At 24.9% G+C, this 7,572-nt stretch overlaps 1 protein-coding gene across 1 annotated transcript in view; it reads right to left on the bottom strand.

Moving 5' to 3' along the window:
- Positions 1 to 5,991, bottom strand: part of LOC117174808 (kelch-like protein diablo) — a 29,856-nt gene extending 23,865 nt beyond the window's left edge. The window contains exon 1 of the mRNA XM_033364186.1: positions 5,737 to 5,991. The gene's annotated coding sequence lies outside the window, so the exon portion shown is untranslated. The remainder of the gene's footprint in view (positions 1 to 5,736) is intronic.
- Positions 5,992 to 7,572: the final 1,581 nt, after the last annotated feature.

A 7,572-nucleotide genomic window follows, 5' to 3' on the forward strand; every position in this document is an offset into this window, starting at 1 on the left:
AAACTTTACATCGCAAAAATCCCTTGAAAATAAATTAAATTTATTCTTTTAAGTTTTCTAGAAATCAATTGGAAACATGTAAACATAAATTAAATTAAACGCATTCGTGAACGTACTTTAAAAACAACCGTACAAATCGCTAAAAATCTTTTAAATATTTCGAGATTCAATAAAAACCTTTAAATCTCGTCAAATGTGTTAAATATCTTAAAAGCTAGTTTAAAATCTTTGTGAACTCCACAAAATTCTTTAAAATCCTTGAAAATTTTTTAATACGTTGTAATGTATTAGAAGAGCTTATAATCTTTAAAATCCCTAGATTTCTTTGAAATCTTTAGAGATTCAATAAAATCCTTCAAATCTTTTTAAATTACTTGAAATACCTTACAATCCTTAAAAATGTTTAGAATCGCTTGGAATTCCTTGAAATTTTATTTGATTTATTTTCTAAAGTTCTCTTAAAACTATATAAATCCTTTAAATTAAGTTAAGGTCATATAAAAACCCTTAAATCTTGTGAGATTCAAATTTTTTAAATAACTTAAAATCCTTAAAGTCCTTTAAAATTTTGTAACTTTTATTATATGCCTAAATAATGTTGAAATTCTTTGAAATCCCTTAAATAAAATTTATTTTATTCACTAAAATCTCTAGAAATTCGTTTAAATCCTACAAAATTTTTTTAAATATGGGAAATCTCTTAAAATTCTGTCGGATTCTTTAATTTTGTTTAAATCTCTTTAAATTCTTTGAAATTTTTTAAAATAACTGAAAATCTTTAAAATCCTTTGAAGTTTTGTAAGTTTCATCATATATCTTGAAATTGTTGAAATCCGTAGAAATCCTTTAAAATTAAATTAATTTTATTCTATAAGGTTCTCTAGAAATTTGCTAAAATCTCTTAAAATCCAATGAAATATTTGGAATTTGTTAAAAGTTAAAAATCTTTATCGAAATTTTTGGAGATTCGTTCAAATTTGAAATCCCTGGACTTTTTTCTAATCTCTTTCAATTCTCTGGAATCTGTGGGAATAGATCTTTAACATCCCGTGAATCCCTGGCAATAATTGAAGATCATGTGCCCTCAAATCTCATAAAATTCTCTGAAAATCTATTAAATTTTCTAAAAATAACTAAAACTAAAGTTTCAACATTCTCTGTACAAATTTCATTTTTTTTAATTAAAAGAAAAATTTCACGTTATTATACAATTGGTGATGTGTAATAATTAACTTTCGTTGAAAAATAACGAGAAACAAAAAGAAAGAAAGAATGACATAAGTTGCCTCGATAACGATGGATAGATAACAAAATGTAAAAATGTGTTACAAAATCCTTTGAAATCTTTTTTATCTCTTGAAATTCTATGGAATCTTTTGGAATATATAAATATATAATCGTAAAAATTAATTATAATATGTAGAAATCATGCATTGCGAAACGGATATGATGCAAAATTTCAAACGGCTTTTTCAAACAAATATTATTGGTAAATTAATAAAGGCCTATAATGAATTTTCGATCATTTTTTCACGATTACAGGAAATTCATTGTATAAAATAATGAACTAAGCAAACTACAAAGGATCGATTTATTCTAGACGACCAGTAATCTCACATGGAAGTATACAAAAATAGCGATTCAGCAGAAATAAACTTTACACAGCAAAAATCTGTGGACCCTCTTGATATCTTTAAAATTTCTTTAAATTTAATTGAAATACGTTGATACCTTTAAAAATATTTTTGAACCCATTAAAGTTTTTGAAAACTGTTAAAATCAATAGAAAACCCTTAAAATATTTGAACCATTTTTGAATTCCTTGGAAGTCTTTAAAATAGTCAGAAATCCATAAAAGTAATTTATAATCCCTTGCAAATAAATTAAATATATTCACTAAAGTTTTCTAGAAATTCCTTTAGAGTTTTTAAAATCCCATAAAATATTTGAAATACTTGAAGGTCCTATCAAATCGCTCAAATCTTGTGAATTTCTTTCCAATTTCTTGAGATCTTTAGAAACCCTACAAAATTCTTTGACATCCCGTGAAATTTTTGAAATCTCGAAATTACTTGAAATCTTTTAAAGTAATTTAAAACCCTTTTGGACATAAAGTTTATTTTATTCCCTAAAGTTCTCTAGAAATTGTCTCAAGTTTCTTAAAATCAATTGAAGCCTTAAGAAATCATAAAAATCCATTAAAATAACTAGAAATCGTATGAAATCCTTTCAATATAAATTAATCTGCACTACTTTATTAAAGTCTTCTAAAGAAAAAGAAAAATTAAAACCTCCAGAAATCTTTGGAGATTCCAAAAAATTCTTCGAGTCTTGTAAAATTTCTTGAAATACCTTAAGATCACTGAAAATATTTAGAATCGTTAGGAATTGTTTTAAATTTTATTTGATTTATTTTCCAAAGTTCGCGAAAAATTTGTTTCAACCGATTTTTATTATTTTTGGAAATCATATGAATTTTATGAGTTAATTAGAGATTCTATAAAAATCCTTTAATCTTGTGAAATTCGTTGAAATCCCTTTAATTCTTTTTAAATCTCTTAAAATTCTATGAAGTATTTAAAAATATATCTAATTCTAAAAATCCATTAAAATAAGTAGAAATAATTTGAAATCTCTTCACCATGAATTAAATTAAACTTATTCAATAAAGTTCTTGAAAAAAACCATTCAAATCCCTAGAAACCCTTTAAATCTTGTAAACTTTAAAATCCCTTGAAATCTTTGAAATGTTTAAAGATCAGGTCTCACAGTCCATATGGGATAAAATATAGAGACCAAAGGGTACTTTTTGTAATGATCATAGGGTACTTTTTTCACGCTCAGAAGGTAGCTATTTCAGGATAAATTCAGAAGATTTCGGAACAATTAAATTTACATTCAGATGAATTCAAATGAATTGGACAAATCAAAAAATCAAAAAAAAATCTATTGATTTACGTAAAACTGGATTGAATTTAGAAGAATTCAATGAAATTAATAAAAATTCAAAATAAATTTTAAAAAATCAAATAAATTTAAAACAATATGAAAAACCTCAATATAATTCAGTAAATTTGGAATAAGCTTAGAAAAATTTAAGGGAATTCAAAGAATTTGATAAAATGCCTGAGAATTAAAGGTGATGTTAATTAAGAAATTAATCATTTCTAACACAAGAAGTGAATAATGATTACAATACAATTAAAAATAAATTGAAAAGAATTCAAATAAATTGAAACAATTTTAAGAATCGAAAAAAATTTGATTGATTACAATAAAATTTTGAGTGAATTTAGAGAAATTTAAAAGAAAAGAGAAGAATTAGATGAAATTCATTAAAAATCAACCTGAATTTAAAAAGCAATGAAGTGAATTGAAAACAAATAAAAAATATGGACAAATTAATTGAATTGGGTAGAATTGAGTAAATATAGAAGAATTCAAACGAATTTAAAATGAGTTAGGATAAATTAGTCAGAATTCAGGGTGAATTACAAATCAATTGCAAAAAAATATTTGACAATCTCTTCAAATGTTCCAAACCCTACGAAATCTTTGTCTTGTCAAAAAAATTTAGAAATCCATTAAAATATTAAAATCCCTTAAAATTATTAAGATCCCTGGAAATCCCTTGAAATGGTTTAAATCTTTTGAAAATGCTTTAGAATCTTTTTAAATGCCCTAAAATATTTTAGTACTTTAAAATCTTCAAACTACTGAAATAATTTTTTTTTAAATCTGGAAATCTTTTTAAATTTCCTTAAATATTTCGAATCCTTTGATATCATTCGAAAGCCCTTCAAATGCTTTAAAGTCTTTGAAAACACCTGAGAATCTTTTGCCAAAACCGAATTACTTAAAATCCTTTACACTTCGCTGAAATTTTTTAAAGCTCTTAAAACTGCCAAGGAATACAAAAAATACGTTAAAATATTTCAAATCCTTTAATCATATTATTAATTGAATCTCAGGATCAATCAAATTGAAACTTTTAAAAATTAAAACAAAATCCATTGAACTAAGTAGAAAAGAGTAAGTTCATAGAAATTCAAGTGAATTAAAAAAGTTCCAGTAAATTCATAAAATTTACGAGAATTCCCAAGAATTCAGGGTGAATTCCAAATCTCTTGAAAATTTTAAAACCCTACAAAATATCTCACTCTCGTGCATAAATTCTTTAAACTCCAATAAACTGTAATACAATTCCGTGATATTCTATTATGAAATTTTCTGAAATCATGGAAAATGTATTTAAAAAATATATATAAATATTTATGAAATTCATAAAAAAAATTCTTGGAATCTTTTAAAATCCCTTAGTATATTTCAAAATAAAAGCCCTTGAAAAAATTCGTGGTTTTAAAAATATCTTAAAATCTTAAAAATTCCTTAAAATAATTGAAATTTATTACAAATTTATCGAAACCTTTATAAATACCCTTAAGTTTTTCAAATCCCTAAAATCTCGTGAAATTCTTTTAAAAACTTTAAAATCTTCTAAAAAAAAGTGAAACTAAAGCACTAACGTTTCAAAATTTTCTATCAAAATTTAATTTTTTGTAAAGTAAAAGAAAAATTGCACATTAGTATACAGTTAGTGACGGATAATAATTAATTTGCGTTAAAAAATAACGAGAAGCAAAAAGAAAGAAGGAATTACATCACTTGCCTCGATAACGATGCATAGATTACAAAATGTAAAAATGTGTTAAAAAATTCTTTGAAATTTTTGTAATCTCTTGTAAATCTATGGTATTTTTTGAAATGTATAAACATATAATCGTAAAAAATAATTATAATAAGTCAAAATTATGTCCGATTCCTTGAAATTTAGTTTATTTCCCAAATTTTTCTAGAAATCCCTTAAAATCGAGTTTAACATTTTTGGAATTTCTGCAACATCGCTTAAAATAGCATATAATCTTTAAAAGACCGTAAAGCCCTTGAAATAATAATTGGATAACATATAAAATAACTGAAATCTTATGAAATTCATTGAAATACCTTGATTAACTTCTGTTTAAAAATAACGTAGAACAAAAAGAAATAGAGAATGGCATCACTTGTCTCGATAACGATGCAGATAACAAATGTAGAAGTGTCATTTCAATAATAAATTACACAATTTAAAGGAATTTCTAACTGCTCATAATTATAGGATATAATCCCTATAATCAAAATCTATAAGAAAATAATCATTAAGGGAGGTAAAATAACTTTTATATTTATAAAAAAATAGGAAAATAGTGAATGCATTACAAGACAAGTCCATTATTTCTTGGTTATGTCACACTTAACTGAAATACAAGCAATGAAACTACAGATTATTGAAGTAGTGGCTGAATAATTAAAGTGAACAAAGACAAATAAAAATACACAATCTAAACAAATTGTAGATCAAATTGTAGATATACGAGACAATTTTGAAAAAAAGGTCACAAGATCAGTTTTCCTAGAATCTCGTTTAAATTTATTTTTAACAAATAAACGAGTTTAAAACCAGCCAGTAATAACATAATAAAAGCCCACGAAGAAAGTATCATTTTCAATAAAGAAAGTTTAGCCTGGTTAAGCAATAAATATGACAAAATGCGAGTGATTCGAGGAGTAGATAACCAACACCACCTACACGAATCAGTTGCAAAATCTTTCAAGAAAATGTGAGATACGCCCACGAAATAAAAATTCAATGTATTTATAGATAAATTAGGACACGAGCTCGCCCAAAATACTCACCTTTAAATCTTTTCTGAACCCCCAAGCGAGAAATAAAGAATTCCTAGGTGGCTCGCTGGCCCAAAATAGTTGGTTAGTGAATCCACTTGTCACGAGACATTTTGGGCTGCGTCAGATTCCACTTGAAACAGAACTGAACCAAATTTTGGAGTGAGAACACTCACGAGAGAATTTTCATTTTCACAAATGTTTGATACATCAATTCACTAATCTATCAAAAATCCAACTATTTCTTAGAAAGTCAGATGATGCACTACATCAAAACAATTGCAGTTCTACCAACTGCTTGGTAGAGGTTATGTAGTATCACCTGTCATTCTCAGATGGCACTACCATCCAATTTTCAAATATGACTTTCTTCAGTAAGAAATCGATGCAATGTACAGTCTGTTTCAATAATTATTTTATTGTTTGCACATTATTAAATGAAAACTAATGAGGTCTAAGGCTTAAGGCGATTAATGAAGTAAGGAGTTTGCTGAAAATTTCATTTATTTTATATGAAAATGTTTGTAGAAGGCGGGATTTATTATATTATTTTTGTAGGTTATTTTTATGTTTACCTTTGAGCTAAAATGTATATTTTTACAAATATTGTCGTCTCTATGTGTAAAGAAGAAAAGAAGTTTATGTCTTTTTACATTATAATTTATTGATTTGTATATTTTTCTCATTAAATTCAATTATATTCACCTAAGGAATTAGAAATTTGGGCATGCACGTGTCCAAAATTTTTATATTTTCCTCTTTTTTAAATCTCTGTCCTGATTTTCTGATATTTTACTAGGTGACCATTTTTAATACCCTAAAACGAATATTAGCGATTTTTATTCCCCGGAAATAAATATTTTTTACGATTTCTAATGGTGCAGTCTCATTGTGAATTCATTTCAATACAAAACAAACTTGACATTTGACTTGCGTGGAATTTTACTAATATTTCAAAAGAAAGGAAATAATAGAATTATTGCTAAGAAAATTTAAGGTTCTGAAAAGAATTTAAAATAACTATCATATTGTAAAGGTTGTTAACTCAATTATTTAATAAAAAATTATGACCTCGAAATACTTATTTGTACAATTTATAAATTCAGGCAATGAACATACAATTTTATTTTTGTTTCAAAATTTAACCATTTTTTTTTAACAAAAAGTCAATATTTTTGGTTGCAAAACTATTGGAAGGAATATTAACTCTTTTGTAAAATATTATTATTTTCGATTTGAATTTAAAAATTCAACTGTTTTGTACAAATTTACTCTTTGGCATGATAACTCCACATTTTGGGTAAAATTTTATTTATTTGTTGATAGGAAATTCTTTCTTGGTCGAAAATTCATCTTTTTAATTTAAAAACTTATTTATTGTCGTAGAAATTTCATTTTTCTTTTCCAAAAATTTCAACAAAGCATGCTTGGTTGAATCTTTTTTTTTTTTTAAATATCAACTATCGAATTTTTGGTTGGACATTCGAGTACTTAGTTGTGAGCAGCACAACTTTGTAAAAAACTCATTTTTTTTTTGGTTTATGATTCATCATTTTAATTCAAAAACCTTTTTTTGTTGTTGACAATTTAACTATTTTGTTAAACTCTCATTTTATATTAGTTGATAATTATTTTTTTAACTGTAAATTTAACTATTTTATTTTTTATTAAAAGTTTATCTTTTTTAGTTGAAAATTCATATATTTTGTTATAAATTCATTTCTTTGGTTTAAAATTTAACTATTTTGTTAAAAATTCATCATGTTAGTTAAAAATTAAATTTCGTAACTGAAAATACGAACATTCAACCATTTGGATAAAAATTAATTCGTCTTTTTTTAAAGATAA

The sequence above is a fragment of the Belonocnema kinseyi genome, chromosome 6, assembly GCF_010883055.1.
Source record: "Belonocnema kinseyi isolate 2016_QV_RU_SX_M_011 chromosome 6, B_treatae_v1, whole genome shotgun sequence".
Taxonomy (NCBI): domain Eukaryota; kingdom Metazoa; phylum Arthropoda; class Insecta; order Hymenoptera; family Cynipidae; genus Belonocnema; species Belonocnema kinseyi.